This window comes from Motacilla alba, chromosome 13 (assembly GCF_015832195.1).
Source record: "Motacilla alba alba isolate MOTALB_02 chromosome 13, Motacilla_alba_V1.0_pri, whole genome shotgun sequence".
Taxonomy (NCBI): domain Eukaryota; kingdom Metazoa; phylum Chordata; class Aves; order Passeriformes; family Motacillidae; genus Motacilla; species Motacilla alba.
Genome location: NC_052028.1, coordinates 8,506,637 through 8,527,940, shown reverse-complemented (window position 1 = coordinate 8,527,940; position 21,304 = coordinate 8,506,637).

The following is a 21,304-nucleotide window of genomic DNA, read 5'->3' as shown; positions in this document are numbered from 1 at the left end:
TGTCCCCCCTCCATTGCATCTTTGTTCCTGGGAGGGCCAAATCTACCTACAGGTTGCCTAAATACCTAAATTGCTGATAACCATCTAATAGATTCTGGTCCCTGCCCCTTGCACCGTTCCTCACTGAAAGCCAAGTGCAGTGAGGTTTGTTAGGGCTCCCCGGACCCAGCACCAGAGATTTCCTTGGTTGGTTCACACAGTGCTTAAAGCTAAAATGTAATTAGCTATTGGTAGTTGACCAGGATTCTGTGGTCAGCTCTTGTGAGAGGTCATGAGGTCTCCACTGACCACAGGAACATGGTTTTGCATCCCATGACAGGTATGATAAACCTTCAGCTAATGTCTCTGTATAATGTTTGGGCTTTGATCTCTCTGCAGCCATCCTCTAGGCTCAGGGTAATAAACCATGTCTGGTGCACAGGGGAAGAGCCACTAACTCCTTCTGCTGACTTTGTCCAAAAGAGCAATTGGACGCCTACTCTGGTACTTGCTTCTGAGTTTGTGAGTCTTCCAGCTGGTGCATTATGAATTCATCTATCGAGAAACAAAGATTTAAATTTTGCCTTCACGCCCCATGAGAAAAGCAAAGCAAAAGGGGTATAATGTTTTACACAGGTGTTGTGTAGAATCTGTTTTTGCATCTTTTGTGAAAGGAAGTTTGGGGCTTTGGCTCAGTTTCAGCTGAGCTGTTATTACCACAGAGCCAGGGTACCTCTCTGGGAGAGCTGGAGCACGAAGGGCTCGGTCAGGACTTGCACAAACAGGTAATGGACCTCAACCATTAAATGCAAGTTCTGACAGCATGGGTCAAACTCGTATGTGTCAGTCTTTGGGTTCCTCCTTTCTCATTCTCCTAATTGGGCTCATTTTCTGTTTAAAAATAATTGGCAGAACTTTATGATGTGAAAACAAAAATAAGGTGACTCCTGCTGAGATCTGTGAAGGCAAAATGTTTTCATGTGCTTTGGAGTTCACACAACAAACCTTTCTGTCAAAAGATGTGTTAAGAGATGCATTTTGCTGTGACATGCTTTCAGCTGGGTGTTATAAGGGGCAGCTTTCTGGGACTGGCAGAAACAGGACTTTCAAGTTTGGATCACGGGAAACTGTGTGTGGAGTGGTGCTCTGTAGATCAGACCGAGGGGGGAAAAACCCAAAACAACAAAAAAACCCCAAAACCCAAGGAGGAAAACCACAATTTATTCTCCCCATTGATCTCTCAATAATCAAAAATAAGGAAAAACAGACAAAACTTTTTTCTTGTCATATTCTGGAGGTTGAGATGCTGGACATTTTCAGCCTGGAAAGGCAACAGTGCCCTGGGTTGCATCAAAAGTTTGACCAGCAGGTTGAGGAAGGTGATTCTATCCCTCCACTCTGCTCCCCTGAGACCCCACCTGCAGAGCTGCTTCCAGCTTTGGGACCCCCAGCATCAGAAGGATGTGTGGATCTGCTGGATCTGTGAGACCAGGGAGGACACAAAGGTGCTCCAAGGACTTGACCAGCTCTGCTCTGGAGACAGGCTGGAAAAGCTGGGATTGTTCAGTCTGGAGAAGAGAAGGCTCCAGGGAGACCTGAGAGCCCCATCCAGCACCTAAAGGGGCTCCAAGAGAGTGGGAGAGGGCCTTTGGACATGGGCATGGAGCGACAGAACAAATTGGAATGGCTTCAGACTGGCCGAGGGCAGAGTCAGATTGGGAAGAAATTCTTCCTCTTGAAGGTGGTGAGGCTCTGGCACAGGTTGTCCAGGGAAGATGTGAATCCACAAGATGAGGCTGGATGGGCCTTGAGCAACCTGGAAGGTGGAGCTGAATGAGATAATATTTAAAGGTACCTTCCAAAACAAACTATTCTATGATTTTAGGAAGCTTTCTTGCCACAGTATTTGTGAAATGAAGGAGAAAGAATAAATCTCCCAACACTTGGAGATAGGATTTCATACTGATCAAATCCTGGCTTGCCAATTAAACTGCAGTAGAGCTTTTTTGCCAATTGCTTGCTTAAAAATAACCTGCATGGAGTTAATGTATTTTAAAGACTTCCCAGCAATTCACTGGGAAATTAAAAAGGAGGAGGGAGGAAAGATAGTGGGTTGACTGGACAGCAGCAGTCCTGGACAGGATCACAACCCAGGTGGTGCAAGACTGGGCACAGCCCTGCAGTGCTTGACCCTTTGCTGAAGCAGGGCTTGGGCATGTCTGTGCTCACACTGAAACCTGCCTGAAAATGGGCAGCTGCCTCCTCTCCTTGCTCTTGCTCCAAGGAAGGAGCAGGCTGTGCACAGCTGTGTGTGGTCCAGCATGGTCCAGCATGCCCCGTGGTGAGGTGCCATGGCCAGGAAATGCGTGCCCTGGCTGGCAGATCCACGCTGTGCTCTCCATCTCTAGGGGAAGGCTCCTGCCTGTGCCTAACTAAGGTCCTTGCAGTTATTTGCAGGGTGTTCCTTATTCCATACTGTCCCCTGAATCAATTCTGTGAATGATTTATTTCTGAGCAGTTTGTGGGTCTCTCTGGACTGTAAGTTCCTGTTGTTTCTCACTGGATGTGTGATGCACAATATGCTTCTCCTCCCTCTTCAGGAGCAGATATTTCTCGGTTTCAGTGTCTGGTATAAAGTTCAACTTTATCAGCTGGGAAATGTGCATTTTGCTTTGATCCTGAAATATGAAATTACAATTTGTTCTCTTGGTGACTATTCCCAGTGGTTGCTTTATACATTCAGGCTTGGCATTTCATGGGGTCTTAATAGAGGAAACTCCCCATAATGAAAATACTCCTCGTGCACATCCCTTCTAGAATGAGTCCAAGGGATAAGGCTAAGTAGTTCCTTGAGGGTCCTCTATAAACTCCAACAAAAATATATGGGCAAAACCAACATAAGAGGTTGTGTAAGTGATGGAAAGGCATTTGATTAACAAAGGAAATATAATTTCACAGTTTGGGAGAAGACAGGAAATATTTCCCAGTTATTCCAGGGGCTGATCTAGGTGATATATTGTACATGCCTCAGCTGATGGTTTTACTTTTCACAGAATCACAGAATTTCTAGGTTGGAAGAGACCTTTAAGATCATCGAGTCCAACCCATGTTCCAAGACCTCAACTAGATCATGGCACCAAGTGCCACATCCAGTCTTTTTTTAAACACATCCAGGGATGGTGACTCCACCACCTCCCTGGGCAGATGATTCCAGTATTTGACCACTCTTTCTGTGAAAAACTTCCTCCTTAATTCTAGCCTGGATCTCCCTTGGCGCAGCTTGAGACTGTGTCCTCTTGTTCTTTCTGTTGTTGTGCAGAGAAAGAGACCGACCCCAGCTCAGCACAGCCCCCCTTCAGGAAGTTGAAGAGAGTGATAAGGTCACCTCTGAGTCTCCTTTTCTCCAGGCTAAATAACCCCAGCTCCCTCAGCCGTTCTTCATACAGCTTGTGTTCCAAGCCCCTCACCAGCCTCATTGCTCTCCTTTGGACATGCATTTTGTCAGAGTGAAATTTGCTACTTTGCCAAAGTCACAAGAAATACCCTTCTCACAGTTTGAGGGGCATTTAATTGCAGTGCAGCCCTTGTGCTGACTGTCTGAGGGTGAGTTTCACTCCAAGTTAGCCCTTAGAGCTAAAGATTTACATCATGTGAAAAGAGGCAGCCAGAGATTTTAGCCACTCCTAACATACACTGCAGCCTCTGAGAGTCCCTCTGACATCCAGGTACTGGAGGGAATTGTAGAAAATTAATATGACTATAAAGAATCTGCTGGCTTTATAACCATTGCACGAATAAGGCTCATACAGAATTCAACAAGATGCATCAGGAGAGAATATAAACAAAACTCCAAGCACTTTATATATAACCTTGTAATGTTTTTACAGGTCTGCATTGCTTTCCTCCCCATAGCATGAGAGTTTCCTACAACCAGTGCATTGGCATGGGGGAGCTGAATAGCTGATGAATGAGTTTATGGTGGTATTACCCCTCTGCCTGCATCCTGTTGGAGTTGCCCATGAATTTGCACTCTTTCCTCAGATTTTGGATGCTGAAGGCACTGCTATATGGAATTTTTTGCTGCAATGGAATTTTAGCTGAGAAAGAGGAGAAAAGGTTGTGGAATATTTTGTCAGGTCTAGATCCAGCCTCAAACTGCAAAAGCCTTGATGATGTCTTGGCACTGCTATTGCTCTGCACAGATATTTCAGCTGCCAGATTTGTTTTTTATCATATGAGGAAACAAACTCTTTAATGAATGAAAACAGATGCACAAGATTGTGTTGAAAGTCACTTTGTAAAGAATACAAGCCAGAAACATTGGAAAAGGCACTGAAAATATTCATGGAATTTATTCTTGGCAATGAAAAGTAAATACACATTATGCAGATATTCTCTTTTAACAGCACTATACTCCTTCCTTGCATTTCCACATAATCCATGTGTAGTAGGACTTCATGTAGGACTCCAGCATGGTTCCTCATCATCCTGTGTTGCTCATCATGGTACACTGGCCGTGGGTTCCCAGGGTAGTTTGTTCACAGAACAGAAAGATCCAGAAACATAAGCAGTTGAGAAGATCTGGTCCTCTGACAGGAAATAGAGCAAATGTGAGTTACGTCTTGAAAAGAGCCAGGTCCATATAAAAGCTTGCACTAACAGCTGTTTTCAGTTTGGACAATTCCCATTGACCTGAGTGGTTTCTCCAACAGGACCTACACAAATTAGTCAGTACAGACTACCTGTCGTCCACAAGGTACCGAGCACGTGTTGCAACCTGTTATTCCATGAAACAAGCTAGTTACAACTCTCTGAGAGCTACTGAAAATGCTCCTAAACAAAAAAAAATAAAATACCTGGTTAAAATTGGATTGAACCAGAAGATGCCTTGCACCTTTGCTGCCCAAATCACTTTAAACTTCTTTGATGCTCATTTTACTAATACAGAATCAGATGAGAACCCACTGTAACTTGGGTGAGAGACTGGTTTGGGGTTTTAAATCTCTGAAATGAATGATTAACTTTTCCCAAGGGATTTATTTTCACCTTAATACTGTCATACTGCTATTAGAATACATTGCATTGAGAGCCTTGACTGTTGGTCAAGGTGTGGTGCCACCAGCCCACGTTTGCAAATGGACAGCAATGACATCTGGGATGGAACAAGGATGGGTGAACACAGCTGATGCCATTCCCAGGGGGGACCAGCACAATAATATGGGAGAGCCAGAGTTTTCCAGGTGAATCCGAAATGAAATTAAATAATTTGTGTTTGTTTAATATAGGGATGTCTGATATTATCTGTCTACAGCATTAGTCTGTGCTGCAGTCTTTGAAGCTAATAATTGGCATTAGGGTGGTGTGTTAGTTTCCATGTTAGGCATGAACTTGGAATGAATCTCAGTTATCCAGACAAATGGGCATTTTCATGGTATTACCCACTACCACATGATGTTACATATTCCTCATCAGTGGCTGGGCTCAGGTTTGGGCATCACTGGGGTTTGGAGCTTTTCCTTAGCTAATTAAGCCTTGTGAGAAAGGCAGAAATATTTGGGGTGTTGGAGAAGAAAGGTTAAACCAGCAAAATATGTCAAACTTAGCCAAGAGATGCTTAAGGTGGTCATGGCTTGTGATGCTGGTGGGACTTGGCACTGGGAATGTCACCATTTATTAGTGCAGTGTGTGGAGTGGCAGTTAAGGGTGGGGAGAAGCAAAATGCAGATGAAACATTAGGATGTGCCCTTCAAACACCATCTTTAAAGTCCAGGTTAGTTTGTTGAAAGCTACACTGCTATAAATCCCAGGGAGTTTTGGTAGAGTACTATCTCAGTGGGAGGAAGGCAGGCTGGAGGAGCTACAGAGGCTTTGGTTCTTTGGTTTTGGGTGTAGCTGTTGACTCCATTGCAATGGGCTCACATTAAGGATGAGTTGGATCTGTTTTGTGCAATGGCCTGAGTTTTTTGGATTGCAAGTTCTTAGATGATGCCCACAATGGAATTTTAATTAGGAAACTAAGAAAGGTTCTGCTGGGAGACGGGTAAACCACAATAACTATTGGCAGTGAGAAAGTCAGCAAAGAGCAAGTAATCAGGGGATTTATAGAGATCTTATTGAGAACTACCTAAATTCTAGTTTTAAGGATACCTGTGAAATAATCTTTCATAAGTAAAATTGCTTAAAACTATAGCAACTCCACTCCTCTGCTTTATCCAGTGTTCAGCCGTCCCTACAAGCTTTACTGAGTACATGGATGAGGATCAAACTGGCTGTGTGGCCACTGAATCTGTAGTCACCACAATGTCAGAATCTCCAGAAGAACTTCCCAAGGGATGCTGACTCCATGCTAATGACCATGGAAGCTCCAATGCTCTGGCAAGGTGACCAAGATGCACAAAGAAGTTTGTCTGTTTTTCTAGGTAACAGAACCAGAATTCTCTCACAAAACAGCAAATTGCAAAGTATAAAAAGAATTCTGAAGGGTTTGAATTTCCAAATGCACCATCTTTCTTGAAAAAAAAGACTATTGAAACATCAAAATAAAGTATTTTACATTTTTCTTTAAGAAACAGTTTGTAGATTTGCTCTGCTGTCCACGATTCTGAATACTAAGTAACCTGATAAGGATTTAATTGCCAAACCAACATCCCTTGCACTGTGCTTTGAGTTCAAACTAACACGACCAATTTCACATGAAAATGTTCTTGGCATAGCAAAGTGCTTGCTTGGCTAAATCCAACCTCCTGCTTCTGTCTGCAGAAACAGCTGCACAAATTCCCCTCTGCCACTTCTGTGTATGAGAGGAGGATCCAAAAGTGTCACTCTGTGCTGGGGATAAAATTTACCTTTTCCTCATGGGTGGTCAGTTGATGGGACAGGCAGAGTTGCCATGCACACAGCTGAAGGCTGCTGTGGATATGGGATGCCTTTACTGGACAGGCAATGACACCCACTGCTTGACCTAAAAGACGTGTCTGGGCTGGGCAATACCCACACCCACGATCTTCTCATGGGAATCATTCTCCCATCCTGTGTAAAGGCTCTTCATGGCTTTTGTGGTGTCGGGTGTTTCAATCTTGAGGAAGCAGCTTGGGAGAAATACCTCAAAAGATCATGCCCTTCTTGTTCTAAACCCCTCCTCTGTCCCTGGCTGAGCTTTGAGTCACACTGTTTGAGCAGTGGAAATGGGTTGGACTTCTCAGGTCTGCTCAGAAGAACAAATCTCATTTCCTTAGACTTTTTGGCCCTGTTCTGCCACCTGCTAAGGTCACCTCTCTGTGTATCAGCAAATGGGGCTGCTCCTGAGGCTACAGGAGATTTGTAAGAACAAGCCCTGAATTTGCAGCAAATGTCTTTCTGAAAGGATCCTGGCTCTGACCCTGAGCTGCACAGCCCCACACAAACTGCTTGGGGCCACACTGCCGAGGTGTTTAGGTGTTGGTCACCTTTTAAAGGCTGGACTTTAACTTCTTGATCTAGTATTCATAATGAAACAGGAAGGATAGCAGGAACTTGCACCTTCTGATGTGGATTTTACTAATTAGCCCAAATGCTGCTATAACATTTAATGGCTCTCTAAGGCCATGCATGCCATTAGTGCAAACTGCTTACTTGTAACGGAGTAAACAGCACTGGGAGCACTGGGAGCCATGGTGTGAGCACCAGCAGGCTCCTGGCTGGGAGTCTGCCAGAAGCTGCTTCTTGTGCAGCATGTGGGAAGCAGGTTTTGCCATGGTGCAGCTGTGTGTTCTGCTGATGGGCAGTGGTTGACAAAAGCAGCAGTGCTGGGTGACCATCACAGACAGCATCCCACGCTGCTGCTGCAGCTGGAGGGGTATCCAGTGCCACATCCATTCCTTGGAACTGCAAAGCCTTGCTCCTCCCTGGCTTGTTGGGTGTTTTGGGATAGAGGGGAGAAGTGACAGCCCAGGAGCTGGTGGTAAGTGGGTACTTGGGTATACAACACCCTTGTCCAGGGGAGAGACATGATGAAACATATGTCCAGCTCTGCTTAAATATTTCTTCCTCAAATCCAATGGAATCTGCTCATTAGCTCCTACAGCCTGCAGAGACCATGCAAGTGTCAATTAAGATCTCCAGTCTGATGAGTGCAGTATAGAAGGGCCTCAACAACCCATGAGCTACTCTAAAGGGAAAGGAGGATTTGCTTTATAAATAAAATGTGTGGCAGATGTCACAGGCTGAACACAGGACTGATCTATGAGGCTTTTCTCTGTATCATTAGAGTTTGTATTACTGCTAAGCACAGAAAAACAAGTAACTCCCTTAAGTTGTTAATGTGAATATACAGAAGTAAAAGGAAGAATAGGAGGAAGATGTAGGTCAAGTGCTTCAGGAAGATGCCAAGCAAATGTTCAAAAAACCACAAGGCTGGTTTTAACCAGTGTCAGAGGTAGCTGCATGTAGTTTGGCTGTTGGTATGGAATTAATTTTGCTCCTATTACAAGAAAAAAAAAAACAAAAAACCAGCATGTGGTGCTGCTGGGCAGTGTGGGGGAACTTTGGTGCAGCTTTTTGGTGTCCCTGTTTTGGAAAGCCCTCATGGTGCTGTACTCATAGCCTGGAATGTGCTGCTGCCAGTGCTGTCCTCTGGAGCCCTCTCCATCCCTGCCCAGCCCAACCAGTCCTTGTTCCTGCTCGTAGGAGCATTAATAGCTGAGGCCAGCAAAGGGCTGGAGGCAGAAATTGCTGTCCCTTCCTTTTTAATACTGAGAAGGGGTAGGATTTTATGACTAATTTCCCTGTTTTCAAAGGTATTAGAGGATGTTTGGCAGTCTGTAGGAGACTGGGGAAATTCAGGAGACTGGGCAAAATCTGCCACTAAGTCATTTTTTGATGACAGGCTGAACTAAAGAGCCTTTAAGTCTTGTAGGACCATCAAATTAACCCAGAAAAAAAATCCCAACTCTAACAGCAAGAGTACTGGCCAGCAGTGTTCCAGCTCTACTGTTTGACCTCCTCTGGCCCTGCTGGCACCAATCTGCCTGCTTTGTCCCAGTCCAGGGGTTTGGATGCAGGTTAGTCACACCATGCCTCTGCCAGCCAGCTCATGTGGCTAGGGCTGGCAGGCTTAGCCTGAGGAAAACTCCACCAATGCAGTACCATTATCTGGGGGCTGGAGACGTTCATAAGTGATCTCTGCACAGACACTGCTGCCTTTGATCAGGAAACCCACTAAACGGCCATCATTAAAACAAATTATTTTTTCTTAGTCTGACTTACAAAAAGCCAAAATCCAATTCCTCAAATACCCCAACTCCTTTCCGTAAATCTAAAAGGTTTTAGCCCCTTTGTTTCCACATGACTCTGTTTCTGAAAAAGGTTGTGAATGTGACTTTGCACAGTAGGCTGCAAGAGCTGCCTCCACTGCGTGTTCCTTGCCACATAAAGAGCACATGACTCTTCTTTCATGAAGGGGAAAACCTTGTGTTATGTCTCCTGTGACCTACTTAGGGGTGAGAGGCTCTGTGCAGAGCAGTGCTCTGCACCTTGGCTTTTATGCTCTGCTGGTTGCATGGCTTGTAGAGGTTCTGGGGAATTTTTGTGTGGCTCTAGCCAGCCCTTCAGCTGCTCGGTCTCAGCCTGGGCTGTGCTCACGGCATGGTCTCTGCTTAAACACTGCTGTGTGCTGGCTGAGTGTGGGCACAGGAGTGAAGAGTGGAGATGTGGCAGAGCACAAAAGCTTCCCCTCTACCTTGAGTCTTTGAGCTGGACAGAAAGGGTGGTGGGGTGGGAGGAAACCTCTGAGTTGCTGCGCTGCTCCAGATGAGCTTGTTTATGCCAAAGGAACCAAAAGAAAGAGCAAAACAGACCTAAGTAAGGTTAAACTTGGATTCAAAGGACCAAGTGTTAAAGATCACACACCACATGTGTGATCTGTGCTGGGTTCACAACCTGTTTCCTTTTTGGGGTTCAAAGAATAATGTGGGTGCACGGCATGTGTTCATGGCCATGCCGCTGCCACAGAGAGCCTGTGAACAGGGCACCTTCCAGGAGGGCTGGGGCTTGAGGGCTGATGTTGTTATCCACCCCCAAAACCAGCCTCAGAAAGTAAGATAGTAATAACAGAGTAAATTAAGTTTTTTCTTTTATTCTGCCTTCTTCCCCTGCACACTGCAGACTCAAAGAAGGAAGAGTTTGCAACTTGGGAAACACTATCCATGGTTTTGGAAGTGATGAATGGGAGTTTTACTCTTTGAGGAATTTCAAAGTTGTAATCTCTGAATTATAAGATTAAATTTAGAGCAGCTACAGGGATATCCATCAAATGTGAACTGCTGGCGGTGCAAATCTTACTGGTCCTGAAATGGGAATGATTTAATTTCTTTAACTCATGTCTTTCTCTACTAAGAAGTACTAGAAAGGAGAGTTATGCAACCAATCTCCCCAAGGAAGGCAGGAAAGCTAAAGCTGAGTGATGTTTTCTCCCTAGAGCATAAGAAGCTGATAATTGGGAAGATACATGGTCATAACTTTTGAGGGCTTTGCTCATTTTTATGGCTGCTCTTAATCCCATTCCTGACCTTCAAAGTTCAAGTCTTGTTGCTGAAGTCCTGAAATTTGTCTAAAAAGGGACAAGACCTAATGAAATCAGCTGGTAATCAAAGCTTTTTTGAAGCCATTCCATTCATGCCTTTTCACCCTCCAGCAGAGATCTGATTTTGCCTGCTTTAAAGCATTTCCTATAACTCGGCAATAAAGGCAGACTGAGATCTTGTCTCTCATGACATATCCTCGGCTGGAACATGTGAGGTGGTGGAAACCTGGGAGAGGACAGATCTTAAGTCAAGGGGGGCAAAAAAGAAGCAGGCTCTGCTGAAGCAGGGATGTGGTCTGCAGCTGAAGACATCCAAGCAATGCTCCTCTTGGCGGGTGTTTGTGGACACAGAGCCAGGCTGTAATGCATTTGGTGCTTTTAAAACCTTGCAGTTAACTCGGAGTGGTGATGACTGTCCCTGCAGCACAGCTGTTGGAGGAACACAAGCCACTGCTGGAGACCAGCAGCACCCTTTCATGGCAGTCTGCAAAATGAAAGAGGAACAATCTTTGAGTTTGCAGGTTGCCAAGACCTCCATGGTCTTCTCCAGGAGATGGGATTTTTGAAAGTGCATAAGAGAGGCTGAAGTTCAAGTGGAGGAATAGCCTTTGTTGCGGCACTGAATGGACAACTGTCACAGGTGGAATAACCCATGATGGAAAGAGGAAAGGTGTGATCCCAGCTTGGGTGAAGGAACACAGCCTGGGCCAAGAGGATGCAGACAGGGAGAGACACCATTGCAGCAGAGATTGAGGGACTATCAAAATATGAATGCAAATGGGGTATTGTTTATGGCTTTTATGTTGGCATTTGATGAGCACCTTAATGTCTTGCCAGAAACAATGCTCTTAATGTTAAAAGAAAAGCTGCAGGCCATGAAAAGTGAGCACGAAAATCTCGGGGCTTTCAGGGATAAACTTAAAGAAATATGGGAGTAGGTGTATAGGGAAATGAGAGATAAAATCAGCAGTTATTTCAGGGAAAAGGGCAATCACTTGGGGGTTGAAAGTGAGCTGAACCATTCATCTTACTAACGAAGAAGCAGGGGAACAAACAGTTTGGGAAGGATCTTGAGGTGTCTTTCATATTGCAGATCTGCACGATGCAGGACTCGAAGCAGCAAAGGGAAAAGTCAGGTCACATCCCTGAGATTCAATGTCCCTGAAAGCCAACCCCTTGGAGAGGCTGGTGTGAGAGAGCAGATTTCCAATGGGGGACTGCCTGCAGTGAAGGCAAGCACTGACCCCTTCCTCTCCCTGCATCTCATGCCTGCTTTGAAAAGGTATTTCTTAGAGTAGGAGGTGGCTACAACCATCCTGTGTGAGATGTAATTGCCTTGAAAAAGGTTAGAAATATTCTGCAATCAAGGAGGGTAAATGGAAGCATGAAAGATGGAGATGTTACTATTAAATATGGAAACTTCTTTGGACAAGCTGGACACAAGCACTCATGTCACAAAGTTAATGAGTGTTTGGGATCAGCAGAGCCTGGGCCATCAGACCCTGTGCCCTCAGTGTGTTACTGCTCTGACAGCACCAGCCCAGCCATGGAGTCCCTAGAAGGCAGCTGGATTTGCAGCCTTTGGTCACTCTTATCCTGCCCTTCTCACCTCATTTTCTCTGCTGGAGCTGCTCTGGAGCTGCTCTCCCCACTGAGCTCTTGAGGAAGAGCTTCTTCACCAGCACTGAGCAGTGAGTGCTGAGGTTCTCCAGCCCTCACCAGTGTGACATGAAATGCCTCAAGCCCACTGGCATGGGAGAGGCTCTTGGCTCCTGGGCATCTCTGGGCCCATCTCCTCCCCACCTCAGATGGGAAACCCACACGAATTGTTCTTCATCCCAGTGACAAATGCAGCAGTAAGTGTATTGGCAAAAGGCATTTCCATTTTTAATGGAATGGTTATTCCCACATCCTCCTTCAGTCAGTGCCCTTCAAACCCACTTCCTTTAATTAAAATAGTAAATGTCTGCCCTTCATTTGCTGTCTCTGGTACCTTGTCCTTATAAATCTTACGCAATGCCAAGGCTTTGATCTGCCCATCTGCTCTGATCGTGATCCCAGGACATCTTCAATTAACATGTTTTTAAAAATCTTGGTTTTTCTTCAGATTTAAGCATTGGTGCCTTCTACTGGTGCCTTCTGCTGGTGCTATTTAGTTCCAAGTTATTAGTTAATCTAGTTACACAGTAATTATTATTTAGTTCTTGGCTATTTAGTTATATTGCTTTTACCAAGTGTATTTTTTGTACACGTGCACTAAAGAATATGTGCATTTGAACACAAGCCTTGCTACTAAATTTGAGAAATTGGATTTGGGTCATTTTTGGCTCTGGGCTCATATCAATCCCAAGCCTGTCCGTGGAGAGGGCTGCACCAGCAGCCAGGGGCTGTCAGACAGGGCTGCCTGTACAGCTCTGCTGGTGGCCACCCTCGTGGCTCTGGGCCTCCCGTCTTGCTGAATATTTTTGGACCTGCCCAGAGAACTCCCAATGTGTGAAATAGCAGCATCACTAGATGGCACACGTGAGCTGTTCTTGTCTGACTAGCAGAGGATAAGTCTAGCAGTGAGCTTTCTTCCCTCAATGTTACATTTTTTTTATACTTAGCTGCTTTTTTTTTTAATGTAGCTGCTTCAGGCAGCAGGTTGCATCTAAAGCATCCAATCCTGCCCTATTGCCCCTTTCAATACCCCTCTGTTACCCAGTGCAGTTCTGCCACCTCCCTGTTCCTGCCCTTTCCATCCCAGGGATGCACTAGGATAGAACTTTTAGTTTGCCATCCTTCATGAGAATCAAATATAATATAATAAATTAAAAAAATATATAAAGAAGTCCTAGCATTTAATAAGCTGTCTTTCTATAAAGGATTGCTTTAAATAATATCTTATAAATTCTGTCTTTGTATACATAACTGCTTGCAAAAATACTGGCAATCAAAGCCTAAAACTGCAGAATAATTGCAGTCTAATGGTCTTTGCTGGCAGGGAACAGGGTGGTGGCTGTCCCACTGAGTGGCCCTTCCCCTGAGATGTCTGTCCCCTGCTGTCACTACAGGGGTGACATGCATCTAAGTTATGGCCTGAAGTTGCTAAAACCAAGTGTCAAACATGCTCCTAAAGTGCCCTGGGCTTCTGTTAGCATCTGCTGCCAAAGTTATGAGGAATTTTTCTGTTTGTTGGGTGCCTTGTTCAGGGCTTGGTGTGACAATTATTGAACTCGTGGAGGAATTTCCTTCACTAAAGCTTTCAATCAAAGTATAGGACCACAGATCAAAAGGAGACTTTTGGACAGACAGAAACAAAAAACTTTGATCAAAAGAGAACAGAAAATGGTACCACTAACTACAGTCAATGGAATAGAGGCCGATGTGTGTATGTATAGGGAGCTGGCGTTTATTGTCAGCTTCTGCCTTGTTCTTTCACAACTGAGGGTATTTCCACATGGTGACGGATGTATCTCAGGACTAAGAGGAAAATCGCCTTTTCCTTCTCTAAGGTGGAATAGATCAAAGGGCAGAGCTTTTTCCAAAAGAGGAAATCCACATCCTTACAGGATGCTCTGCAAGCTGCTGTTACTGTCCTGCTCTCTGGACTTTAGCCAGGCTGGATGCAGCAAGGAAAGCAAATATGTGCTGAGTCCTCAAGGTTTGCATTCCCAGGAGATGGGCTGCTCCCAGCCTCAGTGCCAGACATTGGGTAATGCTTGGTGCCAGACATTGGGTAATGCTTTGGATTGTGCTTGGGAAACAACCTTATCTACTCCAAACTCTCTTGGGATCCATGGAAAGGCTGTGCTGAGCTCAGCTGTGTGCAGTGAAGCATCTAAACTTGCTCACCTGTGTTTGAGCGAGGAGGTGGAGATTTTGCCCTGATCTTCCCTCTGAGTTGGAAGGGAAGCCCTCCTCACCTCTCCCACATGAATTTTGCAAGATCTTTTGCACCAATTTTACCCTGCACCTGCCTCTATTTTTGTATAAACAGCAAATCAGAAATTTTAAGGATTCTTGGTTCAAATCACCCACTTCTTCTTGCAAGGCTCAGTGGGATGACCTCAAGGCAACCAGCAATGCTCATCACCAGCTCTAGAAAATATTTCTTTAGGAATAAATCCCTTTTTAAGCATTTCTATAAGCATAAAGCAGATTGAAGGAGAACTCCCAGGCAGCACTTTCCATTAGATCCTTGGCTGGAAAGTGTGAATTGTAAGGATCATAAAGAGTCCCTTTCCAAGGAGTTTGGTGACAGATGTTCTCAGCAGCACGGCTCAGCCTGCTTCCTGCAGCAGTCCCTGTGCTCTCTGAGGAATAGATAATAAACTCCTTCACAGATAAGCCATCTTCTTTTTCCAGAAAAAAAGAACCCCTTTTTCCTAGAGCAGCCCCCAGCTTCTATCACAACCAGCAATTTCTCTTGTACTAATGCAGCCCTCCTTTTCCTGCCAGGGGTGGGATTGCAAGTGCACTCGATACCCAGCTTTAATCTGTTGCCAGGACTTGCCTGTGGAGCTGTGAAAGACCTTTTCTATTGCAGGCTCCTGACCATGTTGTCCTTCCTCTCAAATTTCTGCTATCACATCCCTAATGTTCTTGTCAGTCAATTGTTGGCCAGCTCTGATATTCTTTTTTTTGAAGAAGGAGAAAACCCCTGTGTTTTGGAATGGAGATGAGAACTCTGGCTATTCCTCTTTAATGCCAAGGATGGGTCTAAATCCTCTGTGAGGTGGGAAGGACCCACTGGCCCCCTCTCCATGGGGGCTTTGCTTCTCTGCAGTACTGAGGGGAATGCTGCTCATTGGCAAGGGCTGTTCTTCCCTGAACCAGAGATTCCCCTGGCTCCCATGGGAAGAAGAAGCTCAAAGGGAAAAGCTGCAGGGCTGTGTATGTCCTGTTGAGGATATCCAGTGATTCAATGGACTCTATTTATTACACTACATAAAGAGGTAAAATTATTCTATTTTCCAAGTCCAGTGCTGATTTCTACTGTCTCCTGCAGTGCTAATCCCAGCTGTATCCACTCAGCAGCAGCAGAAACAAGTTGTCACAATGCTTAGAGAAGTTCTCTGTACACTCAATTTTACCTGGAGAAATTCAAAGAACTGTAGTCTAAACCCACATGTCCTGTTTCATTTGGTACTGCAGCTACAGCTGCATTTCAGGCTGAGCTGCTCACACATAGCCCAACCACATTTAGATTTGATCTCATGCCTTCGGTTTAACTGCACAGAATAAATACTGCAGCTGAAGAACAGATGCTCTTAGTTTTGTTTTATTTAAAAAAAAAACAAACAGTGTTACACATCTGTATTTGCAAGGTTATTTGATCAGGCAACCTAAATATGAGCTGATTACATAATCATTTAAATAGAGCTGAACCATTACCCGCCGCTTTTTTTTTTTTTTTCAAATATCAATCCAATGCAAATATTTTGCTGCCAAGTCTCTGTTTGTTTCTAGAAGTGTTGCTGAAGACGACAGAAACAAGCAAACCCTCAGCTCCTGCAGCTCTTGGTTGCCAAGGTGAATTTTCCTTGACCATTTTACATGGCCAGGAATCTTCCTGCCATGCTTATGCTGACAGTCAGCAAGGAGCCCTGGTAGCTTCTTCCTTTACCGAGTCTCTTGCCTATCACTGCAGCTTCCACTGCTTGACCCTTACTCCATTAAGTTTTTTTCCAGTGACTCAGTGACTTTTTTCCCAAATCTATTCAGCATTCTGATCGTTGACAAGTACAAGATGTGTTAGACTGTATAACAGCTAATAATTGTGTCTGCAGCTCTGTAACCACAACGTAGAAACTTATCTGCCAGATTAATACCAATGCTCCCTGAATTTAAACAGCCTACAAATGATGTTTTGCTTGGCATGCATTTATCACCTATTTATCTAACATACCATATCTTCACTGCTTCACCAGTGTTACTTGCAAGACAAGATAATCATGGTACATAGAAAATACTGGGGCCTGTGATAATTTTGGGTTTGATTTTTTTCTGAGAAGTGAAGAGGGCTGACACATTCTTCAATATATACAGAAAAATGCTAGGAGGTCATGACTTCATCTTCTTCTTCTCTTTCTTCTTTCTTTCTCTGAAGAAGAATTCATGGAAGTGCTGGGTTAAGTGCAGTTGGACTTGATGATCTTAAGGGTCTTTTCCAGCCTAAATGGTTCTCTGATTCTAAGATCTCTTTGGTACCTGCAGGCACATCTCCTTGCAATGATGGCACAGTTGATGCCTCTGTGTCATTCACCATTTCCCTGTGGTTACAGATGTCATAAAATCATAGAATGGTTTGGATTGGGAGGGCTCTTAAAGGCTTCACATTCCCTGCCATGGGCAGGGACATCTTCCACTATCCCAGGGTGCTCCAAGCCCTGTCCAGCCTGACCTCGGACAATCCCAAGGATGGGGCAGCCCCAGGTTTTCTGGGCAACCTGTGCCAGGGCCTCACCACCCTCACAGGGAAGAATTACTTCCTAACATCTAATCTAATGCTCTCCTCTTTCAGTTTAAAACATTCTCCCTTGCCCCATCGCTATCTGCTTGTGCAGATATTGTCCATGCTCTGGCCCAAAGGAGGCTTCTCCTCTAGCCTTATCTGACATACTGAATTTCCACCTCTTTCCAAACAATTCAAGTCGTAAAAGCCATGACATTTGTTTTGACAAGCTGCACCCCAAGAGGAGGGTGTGTATCACTTTCCCTCTCCCCTTTCTGGGGGGGCTTTTTTGGCCCTGCAGTGTGAAGTCGAGGTTACTGAGACCATGGGAGTTGCTGCTCCTGAAAACAGCTCTGTTTGAAGCAGACCACTGGACCAGGACAGGCGTGAAAGAAAGTGTTGCAGCCTTTGCAACTTTTGTTTGGAGTGAAAAGGAAAATACACAGCAATGGAGGGGCTCTTGGCTTTGATCATTACTGGTTCAGGGAAATAAAAACAAAACCCAGAGGGAGAGAGTGAGGGGTGTAATAATGTCAGGTCAATCTCTTTGTTATTTTCCAACATCAAAAGGAGCTGTGGGAATTTAGCTTTTATTGCCTTTCCCTTTTGTTTTCTACTTTTTGGCTTTCTTCCTCAAAAATCAATACAGCCCTCTCTGGACTTCTCACACCCATGTGCCCCTGCTCCTGCCAGTGCCCAGCCCACTGCAGGCTGTGTGGCACAGGACGGGTACAGCACACTGGCCAGGGGCGCCCATCACTGCTCAGCCTGCCAGGTGCTACTTTAGAAGATACATGGTAATAATCCTTTCCTCAATGTTTGGAGCCAGGGTTTACCCTCTTGGCAGAGCTCACCCCACCGTATTGATGAAGCATGTTTGAGTGCAGCCAGGACAGAAGTCTGAACATGGCTCACTCACACTAGAAATGTGCTGATTCCACATCCATCCACAGAATTCCATTAATAGTCTCTTTTCCCTTCAGCACCATCTCTTGTGTTTTTTTCAGCACCATAAAGGACTGAGCCTGCTGTGGTGGGAAAACCAGACTCTGGGCTGGTTTACCTGGCTAGGGCAGAACACAAATTTCTGTGGGGCCACATCTTGATTAAGTAGCTGAACAATGCCTGGAAGTTCTGGGCAGGTGGTAGAATGGACAAATGGGAATAGGAACAACCAACGACCTTTCTGAGCTGAGCCCACATTTTGAACCAGCTGGTCCTTCCCCTGGGCTGGCTGGCATGGCCACTCTTGGATGCTTGGCCCAGAGGTTATGGATCCTCAAGGATAACTTGCATGATTAGCTGGTCCATACTGTGTTTTGTGAAAATCATCAGTTAAAAGTATACAACTATTTTACAGAGTTTTAAGATATTTGTGTCCCATTGAGAGAACGGGGAAGGAGGGAGCAGTGACACTGGTGGGTGTAGAGGGCTGTGCTGCTGGTACTACATCGCTGCTAGGGCTCATTTGCAGAGACCAGCAGCAGCCCACTTACACTGGCCTGGCTAAAGATTGTTTATTCTGACACGGAGATGCTCTGTGGAGCATCAGAGCTGTGTAACCCTGTGTAAGTGCAGGGTTTTCTGCAGTGGGAACAACCTGTCTCTGACATGGGCACAGCAGGCAGCGAGGGCTTGGCTCTGAGTGACACAGCCTGGCTTGAGTTTATCAGGCATGAAGATAGGTTTACATAGTGTGATACCCAGCAGCGAGGCATCCTTGCTTATTTTATGATTCCATCAGCATGTTCTTGACTGATTATGAAGGGATTCCTTGCAGGTTAACATGCTGAAAACATTTTTGTTAATAAAGAGAGTCAAATCAAACTTGATTGAACAAATACATCTTGGATATCTGGCTAATGAGTTTTTCTGCTGTTCAAACATGTTATGTGATGTGAATGAAATTGCAGTTGAATTAGACTTAGCTGGTCATGTAGAATTCACAAACTGCAATTTTTTTTCTCACAGCTTTATTTTAGGCAGGTAAGTTATTTTTGGAGGAAATGACAGTTTAGCACAATTTGGCTATGTAAAAGTGATTATTGAAAATAGTATTTACTTGTCCCATTTTATGAAGAAATCAGAAGCATACTTTGGAATGCAGAAGGACTGATCCTTCCATGCCTCCCATCTCTAACTCCTGAATAAAACGCTTGTTTTGTGGTTTGCTTTGTAAAGCTGTGCCCTGTCAGGGGAGCACAGGGCACAGGGGCTGCAAGCCCAGCCCCAGGACTGTCACCAGAGCTGAGTGGAGCCCACATTTTGGTACCTGCAGTGACTCTACTGACTTTGATTTATTCCCAGCTAACTTGGTATGAATAGTATCAGAACCAGGGTCACATCTGTATCCATTAGTGATGCAGAACAGAGCTTAAAAATAATCCTCTGACATGCAAATTTATATAATGAAAGATGGGGCAATTCCAGATTTCTCCAGCAAACTGGTGTTAAACAAACTGCTCTGAGTGCTTGAGACCTAAAGCCTGTGATGGAAAAGGAACATTTAGACAGATCTTGTATGTGAACAATTTGTGGAATTATTGTTAGTCAAATCTATTGTGATGCATTCCCTTATGTTCTATTTTCACCTGTTACAACAAATTAAGCTGTAGCATTACCAAAAACTAAGAACTGCCAAAATAAAAGAGGGAACTGACCTTTAGAGCATTTTGGAGATTTCTTATACTGTAGAAGGAATTTTAAAAATTTAAACTGAAGCCACAAGCACAGATTTTCCCCATTAGGAACATCTAGTGTAATTCTCCTGTTCTTCTGGCACTCCCCAAGATAATCTACAGGTTCATAACCTGTAGGAAAAATAGAGCCCAAGAGAGCAGATGACACTGATGCCCAACTCTATATGAGGAGATGCTGCCATCTTTTGGTAGATGCGTGTTCCAGAAATTAACGAAAAATTCTCTCTGACAGATACTAAACACTTGGTCCCTCTCCTCATTCTTAACCCACCTGCAGCATCAGCCCCTGGAGGGATTTAAAATTGTGTAGATGTGGCATTCTGGGACATGGTTTAGTGGTGGACTTGGTAGTGCTGGGTTAACAGTTGGACTTGATGATCTTCAAGGTGTTTTCCAATCTAAACAATTCCATGATTCCGTGATTCTGTGCACTCAGCATCTACTGCAGGAGCAGCCTGTGAAAATTAATCTCTGCCAATGGTACTCCAAGGAGCTCCCAAAACCTGAGTGGGTGCCTGTGGGGCCGAAAGGGCTCAATGTGAGCAGGGGCTGGGCTGGTTTCTTCATGGTCTGGCTGCTCAGAGAAAAGCTGTATGGAACAGGCTGCAATCTCTGCATGTCTGCAAGTAATAAAATACTTCTTTATGCCCAGAGGTAATAAAAGAATATATTTGATAATCTGGGGCAGCAGCAGGATGATGCATGGGGAGGGAGCAAGGCTGGGAGACAGTGCTCCACAAATCACACTCATTACTATCAGATTTACCTTTGCAGAGGGCAAAGAGCTGAGGCTGCACTTTGGCAGGGGCAGGGCGAGGAGCTGCTGCACAGGGTGAAAGTGCACCCTTGTGACTGGGCCAAAGGGATGTTGAGGAATATCCTGTGCCCCTGCTCCACTCCGGGGTCCTGCCTCTGCACCAGCAGCCTCCTCGCTTCCCTTGCTCCTCTGACTCCTGGAGGAGGAGGTTCATGCACCCCAGCAGAAAGCTGCCCACTTCTTTTTGCTGGGCTACGTTTTTTCATGGGACAGTGAGTGAAATCCAGGGCAGGCTTTGACAGGCCCCAGGATGCAGGAAAAGAGGGAAGGTACCAGCTGCTGCAAGAGGGAGAACAGAGAGGGTGTTGAGAGCTGACACTTCACCCTGACTGCAACTCTGCGCTCTGGTTACAACACCCACACTCATAGTGGTGCCTGGATCAACAGAATGACTGTGGTCAGAAGAACTTTCCAAATTTTAAAGAGACCTCTTGTTTCCATGGGTTCCTACCCTGGTGGCAGGCTGCATACTTTATTTTAATGTGGATTTGATATCCAGCACAGTTCCTTCAGCCTTTGCTGCCTCAGCTGCCTTTCTAAGGTCAATATGTGGCTACACACAATTCCTTCCCCTCTACCACCCTGGCATGACAACAAATTCCTGAGATCCCACTGAATTCCACAAGCCACTTCATTTATATAGTTCAGTTCAACATTAAGTTCCTTGCAGGGTTTATTTAGTTTGAACCCTGACCAAAGTTCCCAAGTGCTGTGTGTGTGCTCAGCTGCATGACTCCAACCTTGCTGCTGGGCTGTGCCAGGGCACCACTCACATGATGGGGTACAGCCCTGCCACGGCTGTGGGAGCAGTGTCC